General features: G+C 46.6%; 1 protein-coding gene across 3 annotated transcripts in view; it reads left to right on the forward strand.

Annotated features, from left to right (window-relative positions):
• Nucleotides 1–21,348, forward strand: part of MAPKAPK3 (MAPK activated protein kinase 3) — a 514,657-nt gene that overhangs the window by 20,815 nt on the left and 472,494 nt on the right. For 2 of the 3 annotated variants that reach the window (XM_069644064.1, XM_069644065.1), the window contains exon 2: nt 2,515–3,128. The exons of the other annotated variant lie outside the window; for it this stretch is intronic. The gene's annotated coding sequence lies outside the window, so the exon portion shown is untranslated. The remainder of the gene's footprint in view (nt 1–2,514; nt 3,129–21,348) is intronic. 3 annotated transcript variants of the gene reach the window in all.

The raw sequence follows: 21,348 nt of genomic DNA on the forward strand, positions 1-21,348 counted from the left end.
AGTCTGTGGAGGTGCCCTGGTTTTTGTAGATTGGATTTAAGAGGTTCCAGGTGGCAAAATATGTGCCCCCTCCTTTGCAGTGTTTTCGGTGTAAGACGTTTGGTCATGTGGCTGGTGTCTGTAGAGGGGAGCAGTGTTGTGCCAAGTGTGGTGGTGGCTATGATGTCAAGGAGTGTTCAAGTGAGACGGTACCTGTATGTAGAAATTGTGGTGGGGATCACTGTTAAGTTTAAGAGGTCTCCTGTGTATGTCCGTGAGGTTCGAGTGCAGTCTGAGAGAGTGTGTCACAATTTGTTTTATGCCGAGGCTGTTGCACGGTTACCAGCTGCTGGTGTGGATCGGATTGAGAAGATTTGTTTAACTGGGGATGGGCTCTTGCCCCCTTTGGTTGTGCCTGTGGATGGTGTTGTGCTGCCACTGGTGGTGGGTGACTTATTGGTGTTGACGAAGGAGAAGTTTTTGTTGTTTATGATTGAGGTTATTAATTGTTCTTTTCAGACGCTGAGCAAGACTGAGAAAATGTTGATTATAGTTAGGGCGGCTGAGAAGTTTTTGGGTATTGTTAGCTTTACGAGGGAGCATTTGAATTAGGTATTGTGTGAGGTGTGGTGGATGTTTTCGGGTGTGTGTCTCCTGGTAGAGGAGGTTTGTAGTCGCGGTTGGTCTGTAGCTGCATTTGTGGGAAGTTTGGTGAGCATCTTCTTTTTGGAACAAGACTGAGAAGGTGATGATTGTAGCTAGGGCGGCTGAGTCGTTTTTTGGGCTCTCCTGGCTTTAAGGGGGTATCTTTTAATGAGGTGTTGTGTAGAGGGATTGTGTGAGGTGTGGTGGATGTATTTTGGTGTGGGTCTATTGGCAGTGGTGGTTTGTTGTTGTGGATGGTCTGTAGCTGCATTTGTGGGAAGTTTGGTGAGCGTCATCTATTTAGATGGTAATCGCCGGCTCCTGGTCTCTGGGAGTCACCCGAAGAAGAAGAAGAAGAGTTGTGTATTGTCCCTTCCGCTACCCCTGGCATTTTGGTGAAGTGACATCCCTGCCTGCTGCCTCTGGTGGGCTGGGTTTTTGGGCACTGCAAGAAAAAAGAGCAGAGGACCACCTCTCCTCCCTTACACCCCAGTGACATCACGGGAAGTGATGGAACATGACCTTTCAAACCTTGACAAAACAGGAAGTGGCATCACATAACATTGTTCCTAAGTACACTATGAAAAATATGGTTACGATATCACTAATGTGATATGCATTTCATACAAGAATGGATCACCATATGTATCGTTAATATCAGTGTGTATAGGCCCATATTACCAAATTACTGTGAATGCAAGCAGACATCCAAGATCAAAAGATAATGATGTGTTATTATATAGCACTTACGCTTAAGTGCTTTATATAAAACAAATATACATGCAATATCACCCAACTAGCACATTGTATACCGCACCCAAACATGTGGGGACATTGGCAGAGAGAAGGTGCTCCTAATTGTGGGCTTGGCTCGGTGTGGAATGGTGAACTTGCCATTGAGGCACTGAACGGACATCGCTGATCCAGTAGGTGCAGGAGGGGAGTCCCACATGCAAAACCCACATGGGACTGGGTGTTTGGTAGGTTCACAGACCCCCAGGACCGTTTTGGTGCGTGGAGGGATTTACCCATGCATTACAACCTCCCACACTCCAATTTATGATTTGATTGACAAGTATTGCATATATTAAGATATGCTGGATGATGTCATGCATCTATTAATTGTTGCAGTTGTTTCTAATAAATGCGGGCGATCGACCTTCCAAACGAATCAAGTTTTGCACCCCTCTCCTTGGCCTCTTCTCCCGTGATGCCCCTCTCCTTGGCCTCTTCTCCTGGGATGCCCACCAGCAGGAGCACCACCTAATTGTCGCCCTCCTGTGATGTAATCGTTCATGCTGTGAACTTGCACACCAGTAATGTAACTCCACGTGAGCCGCATACATCTGATGAGCAGCACACGACCCTACACATGTATCTATGCCTGCAAAATCCCAAAGACGTCTGATATCTGATCCACAGCACATAACCCTCATGGCAGTGGCAAATCGCACACACCACCAGTTAAACACAGATCTCCAGTTAATACTAACAACCCCTTTAACACACACCATTCTGCAGAAAATGCATTAACATCTGACCCACAAGGGGCCGGGGGAGAAACCTACCACCACTTCCCAATCCATGTTTTTGGGTAAAATCAGCCAAGCCGATGTTGGTTACTGAAAGTATGGGTGCAGCACCTTATGTCCAACACCTGAGATTTTACGGATCAGCCAATGATTTAAGAATGAATTATTTCAATAATTTGATAGTTTGATTTTGAAGGGTCTGCAATTGTCCTTGGGTTAGTTTGGGGGTAAATCTACCGTTTGTGCAGTACCACAACATGAAGGATTTGCGCTATACTGTCACTCCTCTTTTTATTTATTTATTTTTTCCTCTAACTACTCTTTTAAGTAGTTTAATTGTGACTTTTTTGCCCCGTAGCACCTGTGATAGGCTTTACGCGAACACCCCTATGGGATCTCCAGCTACAGGAATGCATCCACCCCTGTGAAGGATTAGCACTGGAATATGCACTTCAAGCCCGTTGTTCAATTACCAAGGCATTCAATCTAATTTTGGGAAACCATTTTCGACTGGGTCTCGGATCTGCAAAACGCTGTTGCATGGAATTCTTTGTTTCTGAAACCTGAAGGCCAAACTCCTGGATTGGACAATCATGATGGAAGTCGCCCTTTGCTCCCTTCTACCTACAGGGACCTGGATAGAACTCCTATGTGGTGGCATGCCCTTCTGAAGTGATTGTTCCCTTTTTTAACCTGGGAATTGCAAATTTGCTGTTTGATCTCAGAGTGTTTTTCTCCAAAACTGGCACCGGAACTTAAAGAAAAAAAAGAGGGAAAGTCCCAGGCGGCCTCAACTCCTTGGCAGATCGTTTGTTCACCCAGCTCTGGATTACACCTGCCTGCGTAGTATGTGATCCTAAAATCCACCTGCCTGCGTACTTCTAGCTGGAGTTGATCTACGGTCGCACCACCTTGACGCGTGTCGGCTAATTTGGTGGCATTCGTTTGACGTGCGAATTCCTGGCTGTACCGGTAAGTATGGATTCCCTTTCTCTTCCCAACTTCTGGGCGTGTTTGCCAGATTTGGAATGTCTGAAGTGCTGGCTGGCTGGACTATCTAAGGTCAAAAACCTGTGACGGGCATTGCATTTTACTTTTGCCTTCTAATAGATTCTTTCTTTTTTTTTTCTTCTTTTCGTTGGTCCTGAAAGTTCCTCTTTTTGATAGCAATAGAGCTTGCTTTTAACATGATTATGTTTATATCTTTCTGGGCACCGTGCTTTCCTTATGGGGATGTAACCAGAGGCAGGACTCTCTACGGACAGGGTCCCCTGCTGAGAGATTAACAGGCCGGGGTTGTTGACCCCTTTTATTAAGCTAGGTTATATAAGGACGCATGGTGTTTGCTGCTGAATTGGCGTGTCCTCGATGAGGATATGGAAACAGAATTGCTTTTTGCCCTGTTTATGACAGGCTGTGAACATTGGTGGGATTCTGTCGCAGAAGAAGAGCAGATGCACTGAGAGGTGGATGGCTGGGTGCTTCGTTTCATCGTCTGCTCTACGTCTGTGACATGTGATTCCTCGAATACCTTCCCAGTGACTGCATGTAATGCTCTGTGATGATTTCACCTTAAGCTAAACCAGTTGCTAAAACTATGCAGGAACTTTAAGAATGGAGGACTGATTGGTGGTGTGCCTATTGGCATTTGACCTCATGGTTCTGTCGGACTAAAGCATTTAAAACCTCGAACGTGCTTTCCTGTGATGATGAATTGTATAGTTGTTTAAAAATACATGCAAATTGTGATTAAGCTTTCTGTCACAAGCCATCCGTGTAACACGATGCTGCTTGGGAGGGGTTCTGTGTATGACAACCAAAAGTAGTTCCAGGGCACAGTTACCTGAAACACACTTTTCCAGTGGGCGTGCCTACTTAGCCATTTGTAAGGATGGCAGAGGTTCTGATCGTGCTCTGCCGCACCCCAGACCCCAATTTGCACAGGGAATTATCTCACAGAATACTGCCCTAGCCCTTTTACACAATAGGTGCTGGCAAGTAACCATCCACTCTTTATACATGCAATAGCTTTGTTTGTAGTCCTTTCCGTGTGTATGTGGATGGTGGTGGGTTGTTTGGAATGGGGCAATTCAGTAAAGGCTCATATTAACTCCAGCAGCTTATTGATCTATAAAGGGAATCTCCATATTAAACGTTGAGTAACACCAACTGTGCCTTCCCTATGCCAGGACCAGGGCTGGAGCCCCCACAAAGGGCGATGGGGCGCTGATCCACCCGTCGCCAATTATGGAAGACTCCAAGCTAACCCAGCGAAAGCGCTACTGGGCTGGTGTTAACTGTCAAAAGGGAAACATGGTATTCTTTTGACCGCTTCAGTTCCCCAGTGGGGAATTATTTTTACGTTGCCGGTCTGGACTATGTTGTTGAGCCAGTAAGTATATATTTGTACACTGTGGTGGCATTTAATGTTTCAAGAGTAAAGCAAACATGACACATGCCTATTTTGTTATTACATGACTAGACTGGCCTAATGTGGCTGTGCCTGTCTGGCCATATACTCCGACTGTTGCATGGCATTTGGTACTGGAAAACAAGAGTAAAGCAAACATAAGAGTTATGATGTGGTAAGAATGGCCTACCTTGGTGGTGCCAGCCTTGATATATTCTTTACGGTGGCATGATTAAATGGTCATCAAAGTAAAGCATGCATACCTTTTTGTTTTTTTACGTGACTAAACTGGAATAAAGGGTAAATCTAGTATAATGAGTGTTCTTGTGTGGCAAGACTGGCCTATGTTGGTGCAGCCAATCGTGACATGTTTTCTTATTGTTGCATGACCTTTTTGCTGGCAAAGCCTGCAGCAGTATGCTCTTACATAGAAATACTGATATATATATATATTGTTAGAGCCAGCATGGACATGTTTTCTTATAGCATCATTGCTGACATTATGTACAAAGCAAACATGAGTATGTTCTGATGTGGGAATGCTGGCATGCATTGGTTCAGCCAGCTTAGAAATGTATGGGCACAGCCAGCATGAACATGTTTTGCATACTGGCACATTGTTCTATTATATAATTAAGTATCAAGTACCATAGGAAACCCGAAAAAAAGAAATTGCTAATAACTTTCGACTTGTATGACGTATTTGGCTGAAATCTGGCAAACACAATTGTATGCAAACGCCCCTCCCCCTATGACTGGACATTTTGGGAAAGACCCGTTAAAGAAGGTATTAAGAAAACAAAAAAATGCAGTTTCAGCATAGCCCCCCTACCCCCACACCCCGTTCCTTTTCCCATAGTGGAAAAAAGTAAAACGTTGTCTCTAGCGCAGAGAGAAAACTGCTGGACGGTGTTGGACCAGGTACGAAACAACTTGGGCACGAAGCGTTGCCCCTTCTCCCACTATTCTAGTGATATCTCCCATGGTGCTTTAAAAACGGAGAGGCTTTTCAGAAATAAAAAAAGCTCAAATTCTTTTTGTTTTCTGCAAGAGATATTTGCAAATATTCCGGGTAAAATTCGGGGTTATCTGAAAATGAAAAGTAGGAAAAATACCTTTTTGGAGGAGGAAATAGGACAAAATGTCAGAAAAGTGGACACTAGGGATGTAACGGTATAACGGTATACCGTTAAAGATACCGTGAACCACTTAATTGACCAATAATAACCGTCACATTGTTTATACCGGTATACCGTTAAGTGTGCTTTTCAGTCTGATTTGGAAAGGCTGCAGAAAGCAAGTGCTGCGCAGTCTTGGTCTTGCACTGTTGGATGTGCCATCTGCCAAGTAGTTTTAGTTGGAGCAGTTTTTAATGCCATTCCATAAACCACACATGCCTGACACAATCAATATGTTAGCAATAGGAAGAATAAATACAGTGCCAAGAAGGAAAAGGGTTTACTTTGGGATGGCGGCTTTGGGGTTTATATATTTATAATGGATAATGTTTGCTAAACATATGACAATGGGGGATTTCCCTGGTTCTATCATTGAATTTACATATAATAAGTCACACTGCAAAATTCACTCATCTCTGTGGGTATTCACTGCTGCCATACCAAAGGTGACATGTCCGTGTTTACTGAACACCTTTTGGCCCGCAAGTAAACTAAAGGCTGTCACATAAAGAGAGAGTGCGTGTGTGTGTTCATGCGCACAGGCGTATACTACCATCAACCTCGATTTATCTGTGGCGTGTAGGTTATCAAGATGGCAACATGTTCATCTTCACCAGTAGCCAGTGGGGGAGCCAAAAGCCTAAATGACCACGTAAGAAAAGCTATTAAGTTTGCTTTGCCAGTCGCAGCAGGGCTCTCCCCTCCTCCTCTCCACACGTGTGTTTGGTGGAAGCAAGGGGTGACATTTCAGTGGAAAGTATGTTTGAAAAGCCCAATTCTGGTCCTGGGTGCCTGGTTTTGTTTGTGATGATAAATCTGACAGTTTATGATCTTTTAGAAAATATTTGTTAAGATTAGCTAACTCCACCTGCTATACCGCGATAACCATGATATACCGTCATTTGGCAAGAAGGTTATCGTACCGTCATAAAACTAATACCATGACACCCCTAGTGGACACCATGTGAAATTGGGAGTGTGGGGTATGAGGGGGGTGCTGGGGTCAAGTTCAGAGCGCGAACATTTTTGAATATTCAGGGTTATATTTGCATATTTGCGGTTATTGCAGAAAACTGAATTGGGAATAAAATGTGTCACACGTATAATAACCACAATATTTTCGAAATATTCAGTTATTTGTAGTTCATTGCTAAAATAACCGCTGTTATGGGGATTTTATTTTTCAAAGGAGAGAGTTAAAAACATGAGCTTAATAAAAAAAAAAGTGGAATTTTTCAGCTGCAATAAGGTGCATGCTAACCTAATGAGACATGTCGAGGGATGCAATATGGCCCTGGCTAATGGGCCCAAAAGACATGTATTGTGGTTCCTACTGGGGGGACATATAAAGTGGACATGGCCAAAGGCCATGGCTAGTGGCCTTCTCGTGTTTTAAAATATATCCGAAGACTGTGGTCAGTGTGGGATGAAAGACATGTACAGTGACCACGGGCTCATGGCCACCTAGTGGGTCTAAAAGAAACCTCTGTAGTGTTTTAAAATGCTCACTGACCAGGGCTGTAGGTCCTGGCTATGGTCCCAAAAGATATACACAGTGGCCACGGCCAAAGTTTGTGGCCACCTAGTGGGTCCAAAGGAAACATTGGGGGAACATGTAGAGTGGATACGGCTGAAGAGTATGGCAAGTGGGATGTACACAAAAAAAAAATTATGGTATAACAAAACCCTTGAAATTCACTGAAAAAAAACCTTAGCTAAGATGCAGTTAAGTTGCGTAAATTTAACGCAACAAAACCATTGAAATTCAGGGGATGTGGGAAATCCAGCGTGTTCCTGTTGCAAAGCCCCTGTTGCAAAGCCCATGAGTAAATACATATTAAAAGAGAGGGATTCACAATGACATAGACGATGCCATTATGGGGGACATCAATGGGAACACGCAGAGATAAGCTGGTCATGAATTACCACATCTGCTAAATTTCAAGGGTTTTGCGTTAAATCTGCGTAACTTACTGGAAAAAGGGTTCATAAAAAAGCTCCTTTGCAGTGTTCATGACTTGCCTCTAGTGGATTTTTTTCATGAGTTACCCCACAAAAGCAATTGCAAATTGTGCAGCTTTTTGCCCAATTTTTTAAAAATTGTGCTGTAAAAAACCCTTTTTTCTCGGATGGGGCAGGGGTGGGGGGTGAAACCCGTCTGAGCGCTCCTTATGTTTGTTTGGTATCCCTTACTACACTTTGTCATTCTCACTATTTGGGGGGAGCATTTCTACCCCTCCAATTAAAAAAACTAAAATCACCAGCTGTCACTGACGAGGCCATACAGGGATAGAGAAAAGGCTATCCTTTGCAAGAGCTAAAAGTAGCCAATGGCTATCGTGTAGAACACAGTGGAAGGTGGTTTTCTTTTTGGCTAACATAAACTGCAATTTCCTAAGTTAATGTCTGTGTTTTTAAATCCTTTTAAAGCATACGTTCTTAAGAGTTAGCACAGGTAATACTACTAACGGAGCGTTTATTTTGTTTAAATGATTGCATTTCATGTTTTTTTAGTTTATAAGATTTTATTATATTTAAGCACACATTATACATCAACAATCTCATTGACAATGTAATGATATTTTATTTATGTCGCACTTGTACACAAGTGTTTCAGAGCGCAACCAGGCAAAGGGAGGGGAGCAGGGGAGAACAAAAAAAAAAACGATCTTACAAGGCCCAGTGACATTGAGAAGGTGAAAAGTGCATGGAAGGGGGGAAAGGTGGAAAGTGCGGAACAGAGGAGAGACCAGAATAAATAAATAAATAAATGCAAGTAAATAAAGGTAGTGCAGCCAGCCTGTGGCAAGTGCTAGGTTAAGCAGATGTTAAGCAGATAGGGTATATCTGATAAGTGCATAAGAGAAGTGGGTGGGGGACTGTATGGGTACAGATACAGACCCCAGTGCAAGGAGTGGCCTGGAGGCAGTGCAGGAAAGTGGCAGGGTGAGCAGGTACCTGAGCCCGAAGGACAGAGGGCGGCCAGGTGGACAGTGCTGGGAGAGAAAACAGATCAGCAGGGGAGAAGCGGGGCAAAGGCAGAAGCGAAGAGTAAGGTCTTGAGGTGCTTCAGGAACCGGAGATGGTTCTCTTCAAGTTTCAAGGTGTCAGGGAGGCGTTCCAAAGAGAAGCCCCAGCCAAAGATCGAGATCTACCCCCAGCTTGTTTCTTTGAAAAACGACACCCTATGGGAGTTGGAAGTAGCGAAGCGAATGGCTCGAGAGGGGAGGAATTTACGGAGGGATAGTTGAAGGTATTTTGGACCCAGGCCCCAGAAAGCCTTGTGGACAATGCAGAGGGCTTTAAATGTAATACTTGCATCCACTGGGAGACAATGAAGGGATTTTAGTGCTGGAGAGATATGATCCCGGGGCTTAAGGCCAAGCACAAGGCTCGCAGTCCTATTCTGGATTAGTTATAAAGGGCGGAGAGTAAAGGCAGGTAGATTTAGAAACGGGCTTTTACAGTAATCCAACCTAGAGAGATCCACAGCTTGGGAAACAGTAAGGGAAGGAGAGGAAAGGCAGAGTACCTCTGAGGAGAAGCAGTAAGAAGTTTGACTTTTTAGAGATGTTACAGATGTGTGAGGAGAAGGAAAGTGAGGAGTCAAAGATGACCCCAAGGTTCTTGGCCTCGCAGGTAGGGGTAGGAGGAGGGGCTAGGGAGGCCGGCCAGAGAGTGAGGGCAATGGACAGTAAAGGTGTACCAATGAGGAGGATGTGTCTTATTGGCATTTAGACAAAGATCATTGGCGGCACACCAATTTTGAATGGCGATTAGGCAATCAGAGATGAGGGAAGGAGAGGAGGTGGCTGAAGGAAGCCTGAAAATGAGTTGGGTGTCATCAGCATAGTACTGAAAATGCTTGCAGAAAATGAAAATGCAGTAGGCGAGAGTTGCCAGGTATGGGTTGAAAAGCCAGGGTAAGAGGTTAGACCCCTGGGGAACACCACAGGTAGAAAGGGAGATAGACGATAGGAAGGACACAAGTTGAACCTAGGAGGGTCAATCGGAGAGGAATGAGTTCAGCCTGGCCAGAGCCTGATCGGTGATACCCAGGTTGTCACGGAGACGGTTGAGCAGGGTGGTATGGTTGCCTGTGTCGAAAGCAGAGGAGAGATCAAGTAGGATGAGGACAGAGGGAATGTTAGAGTCAAGGTTGGAGAGCAGATCTTCACAGATATTCAGGAGAGCAGTTTCCGTGCTTCTGGCAGCTCTGAAGCCAGATTGGTGATCATGGAGAGAACCAACAAAATCGGAATAAAGATTAAGCTGAGAGATGTCCATCTTTTCCAGGAGTTTACCCAAAAAGGGAGTAATGGAAATTAGCCAATAGCTAGCCAGACAAGAAGGATCAGCTGTGGGTTTCTTAAGGAGAGGATGCACAAGGGAGTGCTTCAGAGGGGAGCAGAAAGACCCAGAGGCAAAGGAGAGGTTGCAGAAATCGGCAAGGGCCGGAGCAAAGATATCGATGTGGTCCTTAATGGTTTTAGAGGAACAGGGTTGGACCTGTTTTGATGAGGCTTTCATAGATCAGACTTGTCTAGCGGCCTCATCAGGGGAGAAAAGAGGAAAGGAGGAAAAAGAGGGTGGGGGGTAGCTGAAGGAGGGTCAGCAGGCAGAGAAGGAGGGGGGAGAGGAGTGGGAGCGGAGGAGAGAGTGGACAAGATGTCCTGGGTTTTAGAGATAAAGTGCGCGGCAAGGGAATTGCAAAGAGCCTGGGAGGCGAGAGGAGCAGTGGAGATTGCAGCAGGGTTGGCCAGCTCCTCGCAGATTTGAAAGAGTTCGGCTGAGTTTTCTGATGCCGCAGAGACACGGGCTTGAATGTGGACTCTCTTCTTGGTGTGGACAGAGAGTCGGTAATTGCCTTTGGGGCAGGCGGCAGGCCAGTTTGTCAGAGGATGAACAAGAAGCCCTCCATTTCCTCTCAGCCACCCTACACTTGTTTAAGTGTAGCTAGGTCAGAGTCATATCAAGAATTGCACTTGGCTTTGGATTTCAAGCGGATCCTCGTGACAGGGGCAAGAGCATCAAGAGTAGCAGAAATAGAGGAGTAAAGCAGGGACAGGGCTGTGTCAGGGTGCGAATCAGCCTGGGGGGAGGGAGGGGAGAAGTGGCAGAAAAAGCCTCGACTGACACACGCTTCATGGGCCGGATGTCCGAGAAGGTGGGTGGCAATTATGGGGTAGGCTTGGTTTGAGGGGAGGAGATGAAAAAGATGAGATGAGATGAGAGGAGAGGAGGCATTGATTACTCCAGGAGAGAGGAGTTGTGAGGGGAATAGATAGGGGAAGGCCAGAGGAGATCAAGACATCAAGTTTGTTACCAGCAGAGTGAGTCGGGCCGGAGGGAAGGATAGAGAGGGAGAGTGAATCGCAGAGGTCGCGAAAGAGAGCAGATGAAGAGCAGGGAGAATCAAGGTGGATGTTGAGGTCACCAAGGAGGAGGAGTTGAGAGGTTGAGGCCAGAAGGGAGGAGGAGAAGTCTGCCCACTCGGAGAGAAAAGAGGTGATTTGACCAGGGGGCTGGGAGAGAGTTGCAGCAGTAAGAGAGTGGCTAGGAGAGAGAGGGAGCCTGTAGACAAGACATTCAAAAGAGGAGTAAGTCTGAGTGGGAAGGATGGAGGCAGGAATCCACTCGGGGAAGATCAGGGCTACACCCCCTCCGTGCTGGGTGGCTCTGGGGGCGGAGAGGATCTTGTAAACATCGGGGAGGAGAGTGTCAAAGCTTGTGACAGAGCTGGCCGTGAACCATGTCTCGGTAAGACCGAGGACATCAAGGTCAAGTTTTTCAAGGAGGTGGCAGATGTCAGAGGAGTGCTTCACAGCCGAGCGAGAGTTGAGAGTGGCAAGATGAAGAAGGTTGCCAGCCTTAAAGACTTTCCGGGGAGGGATACAAATGCGGAGGTGTGGAGGGAGCTTGAGGTAGGGCAGAGGAGGAAGGAAGAGAGGGCCAGGTAGCCAAGGGAGGAGATTAGGGGACAGCTGGAGATGAGAGAAAGTTGATGAGGCGAGGGAACCGCCTATCAAAGAGGAGGAGATTGACCTGAGCGCCTTGCACCATGACAGTGCCATTTAGGTAGACCTTAATGATGACTCTGGAGGAGTCAAAGGAATACATGAGGACTTCCCAGCGGGTGCCACCATTAATGGGAGAGGAAGAGACGGGACAGAGCACAGAGATCATATGAGGGGTCCAGAGATCTGGCGAAGGAACGAAAAAGAGGATGTCAGTGAGGGTTCGTCTGGCAGAGGCGCTGGAATAGTTATCAGCAATGGGGAGACCTGGGTTGGAGGCCAGGATATCCTTTTTAAATTTCTTCTTACCAGATTTAGTGAGAAGGGAAGGATAGTTTATAGAGAAGCTGTTGGAGTAGATGGGAGAAACAGATAACACCATGGGCAGGTAGGGGGGGAGGCAGTAGGAGAAATATGCAAACTCAGCAGTATGTCAGGTTACAATTTAGGGCCAAAGTTAAATGAAAAAACACACCCAAATTTGACTTTCAATGACACACCCAAATTTGACTTTCAGAGGTAAATGCTAAGGCACCATCAGTAAAAGAAATGAGGTATGAATTTGAGGTGAGTACTGGAACAAGAGCATTAGGGAGCATAACAGGGAGACCTATTGGAACAGGCAGAGGGGAGAGTGAAAGGACCATGAGGGGAAAAGAAAGGGAAAACAGAAGGTGGGATCTAACCCATGAAGAGGCAAGTAATAGTCTTAGTAGTCCAGAGTCATTGCTGAGTGAGCTTGCAGCTCCAGTGGAGGGCAGGTTGTGGTAGTAGAACTATGTAGCGTCCGGGTAACGGTCAATGAAGCAGACAGGGGCCCTAGAAAGGGGCCTTTGAACAAGGGGCCGGCTCCTGCCTCCCGGTCAACACAATTGGTAGATGAGAAAGAGGTAGCCAGTGGTCAGGGGGCATGGTCAGGCTACAGCTGCCAGCAAGAAAAAGCCAGCGACCATCTTTGAAAGGGTTAATGGCTGCTGCAGTGCTGGACAGATAATCACAAGCCCAGCTGAAAACCTGTAGCACAGCACAGTTAAAAAGCTTCCACACACATGCTTCTCATTGGTATGCGGCAGCGTTTTTTTAAATGTGCACACTGCGAAAATGCAGAACTTCATTATAATTCTTCAACTCAATTCTGCCAATTTGATTGCCAACATGGAAAACGAGGAGGGGACTGTAGTAGAAGTGATTGCCACGAGGGTTCCCTTGCTGTGAATGGCTCCGCTGCAGGGTCGTAGTCAGACTTCAGGTCTGATCCAAAATTGAAAAATAAGCGTGCATTACGAGCGCGAGATCGGGAAGATTTTGAAAAACACAGCTGATCAGATTGGTGGTGCGCTATTGGAGCGACAGGTCAGGAAGCCTTGCCAAACAGCAGCTGCTTAACTAAGTAAGGAAAGATTTTCCAAAAACACAGCTGATTCAGAGGAAAAGTGCACGCTGAAAGCGCGAGGGCCGGAAAAACCATGCCAGCACAGCTGATCAAAGTACAGAATGTGCGCGGGGAGCGCGAGGCAAGAAACTCAGGAAAGAACAGCTGATCCAAGCTTCAATGGCCCTCATTACAACTCAGGCGGTAAGGGGTTTACGGCACCGTAAACAGCGCCGACCCTTACCGCCTGAGTATGAGGTCCCTTAGCGCCATGGCGGATTTAACACCTGCTTTTAGCAGGTGTTAAAATCCATGGCGCTAAGGGACCATGGAGTTAATTTACGGTGGCGTAATTAACGCCTTCCCCACTCCCATTATGCCCTATGGGGCAAAAATGGGAATGGGGAAGGGTAAATGGGGATTGGGGACTTACCGCCCCGCCAAGGTCGGAATGGGGCGGTAAGTCCGCCAACCACCATGGCGTAAACGTAGTTTACGCCATGGTGGTAAAGTCACGGCCCAGGCGGTAACTTACCGCCTGGGTCGTAATGAGGCCCAATGTGTGCGCAGCCAGCGCGAGATCGGAAAGGAGCAGGAGCTGGAGTAAAATGGAGGACCTGGAGCCAGACATGGGAGGCAAATAAACATTGTGGTTATAAAGTATAAATGAGAACGAGATCATTCATAATTATTAAACGCTGAAAGAATAAGTCAAATGAGAACCATAATGAAAGTAAAGGAAAGGGAGGAAAAAATATTTATGAAGTGAAGCAATAGGGAAGAAAATACATTCACATAGATTAACAGATAATTGTGTTGATTACATATATGCTTGTGTTGTGCATGTTGTAATTATGATATGCTTGACACACAGTTGGTGTGCATCATGTTATTGATTACATTAATCCCGAAATAATGTATTGCAATCCCAGTTCAAAAAACCTTGAAAATCTTTTCTTTAACAATCAATACACAGCATACATAGATTTAAACGGCAGCATTCTCACAGCTTTATTTTACAATGAAAAGTAGTACAGCATGTGCCTTTTGATATTACATTTGCATGATCGCAGAGTGCTTTGTAATCTTGGGTAAACAGTATATCCTTGGCATGTGTGTGCTGGAGTTGCGTGAACCTAGCTGCAAAGCAAGAGAGTACTGTACAACAATGCTGTACAATAATGTAGAATACATTAGAAGGCTGGGGAATTAAGGGTACGCTTGCTGCGCCACAAAGACCAGAGTTTCCGGGAAAGCAGGTTCCAGAGGGGAAGATGAACTCAATCTTTTTTTTTTTGTGGCTCTGCAGATATGCTTCTATTGATGCTTCATCGGCGTGAGTTTTATAAGATCTGATGTTCCTAATTGCACTGTTGAGTTTCTTGATATGCATAAGGGATTCCCTCTCTTGTCTTCACCTATGCAATATAATATTTTGCATCCATAGGGAATAAAGATGGTAAAGCGCTCTGTTTCTTCTCGAATATAGGCCCACCTCAATAAATAAAATGATAACCTATGCTGCATGTGGGCCCAGCATTCCCTACGGTCCTTCTGGCTGCAAGATGGTTCTTGCCTGGGAAAGGTGCAGGACATGGATACTGGGCCTCTGTCACAAAATCTGCACATCCTTGCTCCTGTGCTTGTTACTGAAACCACCCCCTGCCCACAGGCCCAGTGGCTTAAATCAAGAAGCAAGTACTTGCAAAGGTTCAATGAGATGGCTTGCAAACCACCCTTCTAGAAGGGCTTTGCACGCAGGGAATGTCTGCCATGTTGCGATCGCTATCGCTGTCATCAGCGTCCACGTCACCTTCCAGATGAGTCATCGCTGACTGTTGAATCGCTGTTCTCATGGTTCACTTGACCTTCAAAAGAGCGAAAATACAAAGAGTTCCAGGTAACCTTGCCAGTGGGACTAGCAGCTGTTATCATGGTCCCTTGGACGTGCATTACCGTCATTGGCTTGAAAGCAGGGACCTTATTGGAGTCTTGAGCTTGACGTACCAGTACTTGATCTCCTACCTGGAAATTGCTGGGCTTTGCTTCTGCGGTCTGCATATTTCTTCATCTTGCACTTGCTTTCACGATCTCTTGACCCGGCCGTGTCTGCACATTTGCTGGAAGGGGAGCTGGCGGGATTGTGAGGCACAGTGGTTCTTATTACGCACCCAAATACGAGCACTAGGGACAGGTCCCTGTGGTGCTATGTGGTGTATTTCTCTAATCCTGAAGTAATGTGCAGATGGCCTACATGAAAGATCCCTTAGTGATTGAGCTGACTTGCAGTGTGCATTTTAGGTTGCCCATGAATCTCTGCACTGTTCCATTTGCTTGTGGCCACGAGGGTGTAACTTTGTGATGTTGGAAACCCAGATGCTCTGCAAACATGGCAAAATCATGTCCGCTGAAGGGGGGGGTCCATTGTCTGACTTTACGATGGAGGGAATTCCATAGTCGGCAAACGTTTTGTCTAACACCAGTATAACTGCCTGAGCACTGGTGGAGTGAATCAAATGCACTTCCGGGAACCTGGACATCTCGTCAATGATTACAAGTACATATTTGCCATTGGCCAGTGGGCCAACCATGTCAATGGCGACCTCTTCCCATACCTGTAATGGCATCGTTGTCATCTTGAGGGGCTCAGGAAATGTGCGCTGGGCCGCTGCCTTGCATGCTATACATTTTCCTAGTACCTGTTCCACTCTCTCGTCCATCTGTGGGAACCATACTTTGGTCCTGAGTTGTCTTTTTGTGGACACGATTCCTCTGTGTCTCGCGCGTGCTAAAGCGAGTATTTGGTCTTGTAGACTTGCAGGGACAACAATCCTGTTTTCTTTCAACAGTATTCCTTCGGGGAGATGGACAGCATATGTTTCATGAGTCGGAATGTTGGGAAGTGTCTCTCTTCAGCTGCTGATATTGGCTGATTGTGTTTGCTTTTGAGGTGCCACTGACCCGATGTCAGACATTTCTGTATCCTCATGAGCAGCTGGTCATTCTTCAGGCCTTATAGGAGTTGTGCTCTCGTAACTGATTTGGGCAGTGCACTGCTCACTAGGTAGTTTATATATTGATTGGCCGTCATATGATATGATATTATATATTTTATTTGTATCGTGCTCGTACACAAGTGTTTCAGAGCGCAGCAAGGGAGGGGAACTGGGGAGAACAAAACAATGTTACTAGGCCCAGTGACATTGAGATCGTGCAAATGCATGGGAAAGGGAAAGGGGAAAAGTGCATGGAAGGGAAGAGTGGAAGGTGCAGAGCACAGGATAAACAGATAAATAATAAGAAATACAAATAAAATATATAATAGAGCAATAAACAGGGGTAGTGCAGCCGGCAAGTGCTGTGTTTACGGCAGCAGAACTGGGTAAGTCTGATAAGTGCATAAAAAGAAGAAAATGGGGGCATGGGGGACTGTATGGGTACAGGTACAGTCCCCAGTGCAAATGGTGGCCAGGAGGCAGTGCAGAAGGGTGGCAGGGTGAGCAGGTAACTGGGCCAAAGGGACGGAGGCTGGCCAGATGCACAGTGCCAAGAGAGAGCAGCAAAGGCAGATGCAAAGAGGAAGGTCTTGAGATGCTTCCATAACCAGAGATGATTCTCCTCAAGTTTTAGAGCGGCAGGGAGGCTGTTCCAGAGGGAGGCCCCGGCCGAAGACGGAGATCTACCCCCGGCTCGTTTCTTTGAGAAACGACTGACCCTGAGGGAGTTGGAGGTATAGGAGCGAAGAGCTCGAGAGGGGAGGTTTTTGCAGAGGGATAGCTGACGGTATTTTGGACCCAGGCCCCAGAAAGCCTTGTGGACAATGCAGAGGGTTTTAAATTTAATCCTTGCATCCACTGGGAGCCAATGGAGAGATTTTAGAGCTGGAGAGATACAATCCCACGTCTTGAGGCTAAGGACAAGTCTCGCAGTCCAGTTCTGGAATGGGTGCAGAGGGCGAAGAAGAGTAGAGGCAGGTAGATTTAGAAAGAGGCTGTTAGAGTAGTCCAACCTAGAGAGAACCAGAGCTTGGGAGACGGTGAGTTTCTGGGGGAAGGAGAGGAAAGGAAGAGTGCCTCTGAGGAGGTGCAATAGGAAGTTTGACTTTTTAGAGACCTTAGAGATGTGGGCAGAGAAGGAAAGTGTGGAGTCAAAGATGACCCCGAGGTTCTTAGCCTCACATGTGGGGATAGGAGGAGGGCCAAGCAAGGCCGGCCAGAGAGAGAGAGAGGGGAAAGGATGGAGAAGGGTTGCCTCCGTCTTGCTGGCATTCAGACAAAGATCATTGGCGGCACACCAATCTGGAATGGCAGTTAGGCAATCAGCGATGAGGGAGGGAGAGGAGGTGGCCGAGGGCAGCCTGAAAATGAGTTGTGTAGTCGGCGTAGCACTGGAAATTTGAGCATAGTGGCAATGCAGTGGGCCAGAGTTGCCAGGTATTGGTTGAAAAGCCAGGGCGAGAGGTTAGACACCTGGGGAACACCACAGGTAGAGGGGAAGATGGAGGATAGGAAGGACTCCAGTAGAACCTGGGAGTGTCGATCACAGAGGAAAGAGGTCAGCCAGGCCAGAGCCTGATCAGTGATACCCAGGTTCTTACAGAGAAGGTTGAGCAGGATGGTATGGTTGACTGTGTCGAAGGCAGAAGAGAGATCGTGTAGGTTGAGGACAGAGGGAATGTTAGTCAAGGTTGGAGAGCTTCACGGATGTTCAGGAGAGCAGTGTCCGTGCTTCTGGCACTCTCAGATGCTCTCTCATCTGTGGCTGGTAAAGGGTATTCGAGATAGGAAGTCCGCTGGGTTATTGTCCTTTCCTGGGCGGTGTATAATGTTGAAAGAGTACTCCTGCAATCAGAGTCCCCACCTTGCAATGCGTGGAGAAATCTTGGCTGTCGGTTTGCCATAAATGGTTGTGAGGGCTTGATGATCCGTGATGATGGTAAATGGACGCCCATATAGAAACAGATGGTAATGTTGACATGTCCATACAACAGCAAGACTCTTTCTCTGGTTGTGAGTATGCACACTCCGTTGCAGCGAGGCTGCGACTTGCGTACGCTACTTTGTGTCTTGCCGAGTTAGTTTGGAGCTCCTAGGTTTGTTTGTGCTAAGATCGCCCCAAAGCCGACAGGGCTGGCATCTACTGTCAAGGTCAGGGTCATAGTACGCCATACATGAGGCAGAAGCAATGTGTTTTTTTGAATCTCTTAAAAAGCCTTGTCGCATTCAGTCGACCAGAAACATTTTTGACCTTTTCCCGTGAGTAGTTGGAGGGGCGTGCTGACTGATGCAAAATCCTGGATGTATCTGGTGCAGTAGCTCGCCATTCCTAGAAATGACCTGACCGCAGATACTGAGGTTGGTGTAGGAGCTTCCACTAAGGCTTTACTTTATCTGGATCCGGTTGTAGTCCGTCGTGGGAGAATGTGCCCAAAGAATTTGAGCGGCAATTTGCTGAGCTCACACTTTGTCCGCATTTAGGGTCAAGTTTGCCTCTTCGAGCGCCATGCACACCCTCCTGAGCGTGTCATCATCTTCCTCTTGCGTGGCCCCAAAGATTAAAATGTCATTGCTATAGTTTAAGCAGTGGGGAATATGCTTGATCACTTGGTGTATCTTGTTTTGGAACATTTCTGCAGCATACGATACCCCAGAGCTGAGTCGCTTATACCTGAAGAGCCCCAGGTGTGTAAAGAATGTCATTATATATCTGGAATCTGGATGGAGCACTAGCTGATGGTAGCCTTTATCTAAGTCAAGTTTTGAAAATACTTTCCCCCCGTGCAGCATGTGCCTCATGTCAGTAATTCGGGGTGCCAGGTGTCGTTCTTTCTATTACCACATTGGATGCTCTCATATCTACGCCAATGCGAATGCTGGTGTTGTTTTCCTTCTTTGGTACGGGTACGATGGGGGACACCCAGGGTGTGGGTCCCGATGCTGGCTCAATGATGTCTTGTTCTAGGAGGGACTGTATCTCGTCCTCCACATGTCTTTGAATATTGAGGGGTATACCCTGATAGTGTTTGGCTGTTGGCTGCACTTGAGAGTTTATGTGCAACTTAATTTGTTTGCCTTTAAGTTTTCTGAGTCCTTTGAATAATGCTGGGAACATTTTATTTATCATTTCCTTGCGGCTGGACGTGTATGCAGACATGATCTGGTACGTCACACCTATTAAAATCATCCGGATGGCGGACCGGAAACTGAGAATGCTTCCCCCTGGTACTTCTCCTTTTACCACGTATATCTTGACTTTTATATTTGTACATACATGTGGCTGTAAGCATTCCTTTGCAGTCAAGAGGTTTATTTGTGCCGTATAGGTATATGTTGGTGTCTGCTTCTTTCCTTTTGGTGAGTGACTTGTATGTTTCTTCATGGATGACATTCACAGTGGCTCCAGTGTCTATGAGAAATTTGCAGCTCTATCCATTTATATGCAGCAGCAGGGTTGGGCTGTATTCAGTGGCTGTGTTATTCCCTATGGCGTGTAAGTAACCTCTCTTCCGGGCACTACTTGATGACGACGAGTTTGATTTGCTTCGTCGCTGCGGCGATGTCTCATGGTATCTTATCTTCTGTCATGGCACCCGTCTTTGTGATTCATGTTTGTATCTGTGTTGCTCTGTGTCTTCTCTTCTGTCGTCACGCTGCCTGTCCCTGTGAGATGACTCTTGTGTTCTGCTGTGCGAGCTGTGTCTGCTGGTTGTTGGAGACCGCCATGTGCTTGTGTGAAGTCTTTCCCACCTCGGGTGATGGCTTTCCCTCCTCCTTGTATCTCTCTTATACTCCGTCGACTGGAAGAATTTGATATTCTTGCAGACAGATTGAAAATGTTTTTCTCCTTCGCACTTGTCAAAGTGATGACCTACAGCTGGGCATGGACCGGTGTGTGGGAAATTGCATCCACATCTGTAACATTTCTTTTGGTCTGGATTGCGTTCCAACGTGTGTATGGGGCACAGAGCTGCTGGTGACGCAAGTTGAGGATTTCATCGAGGGTTCTACTTTTTTGTAATTGTTTTTTCCTGAACTCAGGCGACTCACACCCTGCGATAGCTTGTGAGTTTAAGGCCTCCTCTGTAGAGTAGCAGTAAAAGTCGCAGTATTTTGCCCTTTTCCGCAGTTTCATGACAAAATTGTCCATGTTCTCCCCTTTTTCCAGCGTGGACGTGTGGAAAATGTGTCGTTCATAGTCCACGTTCTTCAGAGGTGCAAAATAATTATTCAGTGAGTCAATTATACCTTGATATGCATCAGTCGTGTTTTTCCGGCATTTCAAATACAATGAACCTCACTACCGGGCCTAGTGAGTGCAATAATATGCCCCTAAAATGGTGTTCTTCCCTGACGCCCGTCGTATCTATGAAGATGTGTAATTCCTTGAGCCACCTGTCCTATCTTGGTGGCAAACTGCTGGTGTTGGAGATATCAAAATGTTGCATGGCTTGCAGCTGCAATAATTCATGGCCTCCCTCCTCCCTGTGTGCAGGATTGCGAGCAGTTGAATTTGACTGAGGACTCTGTGAACTGCTGCCCACTTCATTATCAGACATGGTGGCTTGGGCACGTAGGGGTTGCAAGTGCTCACCTTCGGGTGGTCTGGTGTGCTGCCTATGGGTGCTTGGCAGACAGTCGCAGTCTAGAAGAACCAGTGGATGCAGAAGACCTTTCAGAGCACGTGTTCTCCTGTGCCTGGTGTGTGAGGTTTATAAAATGTGTTCTTGGCTGTGCAAGCATCTTGGTGGTCTGACTGCTTCTCCTCGTGGCAGTGCGCAGCTCATATGTGCTGTGGGCGTGACTGAAATGATGTTTCCTCCATGGCGGTGAACATTGGAACAAGTTCAAGGCCTGTGTGATGCAGCGTGTACCACGTGCTGCAAGTGCGTAGAATATCTAGTTTCCTCCGTGGCGGTGAAATGTTTGTAGGCCCAGAGCTCGTGGATCCTGTTTCTGAGTCACGCTGAGCGGTCTGCAGGAATGCAGCGTGGAAGGTGGGCCGGAGCGGGAGTGTAGCTTACCCCGGCTCTGTGAAGATGCAGGAGCAGCTGGCAATAATACAGTCATGAGGACCCAAGGGGGCACCACTGACAAAACTTTGCACGGCACGCTGTGAGAAAGACCTCAGTGTTAGGTTTTGACTGAGAGCTCTGTAATGTATTCTCACTTACAATAATGGCGCACATCAATAAAGCAGAGACAATGAACACCGTTGT

This window comes from Ambystoma mexicanum, chromosome 2p (genome assembly GCF_040938575.1).
Source record: "Ambystoma mexicanum isolate Mex_15411 chromosome 2p, UKY_AmexF1_1, whole genome shotgun sequence".
Classification (NCBI taxonomy): Eukaryota; Metazoa; Chordata; class Amphibia; order Caudata; family Ambystomatidae; genus Ambystoma; species Ambystoma mexicanum.